The following is a 1,087-nucleotide window of genomic DNA, read 5'->3' as shown; positions in this document are numbered from 1 at the left end:
CTCCAAGAGACATCTGAGAGAACAGGTGTCTTCAGAACTAAATGTCAGAGCCAGGCTGTTTTATTCAGGTATTAACTGTAATGTGGCATGGCAATGCCACCGCAGGAGAGGAGACGGGCTGCAGGGTTAGGGCGCCTTAATTGTGGGACATGGCAGAAGCAGTGCTCTCCTTGTGTCCCTCTGGTTCCTCCCATCAGCCAGGGTTCTGGGTCTCATCTACCCATTTCAGGAAGGGAGAAAGTGAGGACATGTAGATCTTCCAGAAGATCTGTGGGTGTCTCCTGCGTAGTGTCCCACATCCTCCTGGCATCTCTGCTCTCCCATGGCATCCTGTGCCCATTGCAAACTAGTCCCATTAGCCAAGGAAAGGCCACATAATGATTGGCTGGGGCTTAACCAATTGTAAGAAACCAGGAGATCCTTGCAGTAGGAGATGGATTGCCTGGTGCCCACTCCCCACCTGCACAGTGAGGCAAGGGTGAGAGGATGTGGGGGAACACAGCTATGCTGTTCACCAGATAATGTTGAAAGAGGGAATTCCTTCAGGAAGCCTCTCTATTAATTTGCTATTGTAAGTGCAATTTTACACAAATATAAAATTCCTTATAAACTCCTGATACTTTAAAGCCATCTGTAATCATAGGAATAAAATAATTTGCAAATGGAAAATAAAGCAAACTACCAAACCATTGTGATTCAAATTAGCAATATTGCTGTCCTATGATGTGCTGATTTGGCCAAAGTGAAGTCGCTGTTCGCTCGCTGTGCAGCACCGCCTGCCAGTGGGCAGCCTCTGTGGGCTCCTCATCTTAATGGCCGCTTTCACCTTCCACCTCACATGTCCCTTGATTTTCAAACAGCTCAGTGTGTAGGACCCTGAGACCCTCTTCATTCATCCGCTACCCCCCAATCCCTCCAGACCCCCACTAATTGCTCTTTTAGCTTCTGTAAAACGCTTGGCTGCTGCTTTAGATATGCCTAGACATGCCCTGGCATGCCCTGACCCCCCCGCCTGCTATCACCCCCCCCTTCCAGGAAGCTATAGATTAAGCAAGCCTGGGCATGAAAACTGCCCTATAGGGTAAAA

The sequence above is a fragment of the Nannospalax galili genome, unplaced genomic scaffold (genome assembly GCF_000622305.1).
Source record: "Nannospalax galili isolate Female #2095 unplaced genomic scaffold, S.galili_v1.0 scaffold302, whole genome shotgun sequence".
NCBI lineage: Eukaryota > Metazoa > Chordata > Mammalia > Rodentia > Spalacidae > Nannospalax > Nannospalax galili.
This window is presented reverse-complemented; position numbering follows the sequence as displayed.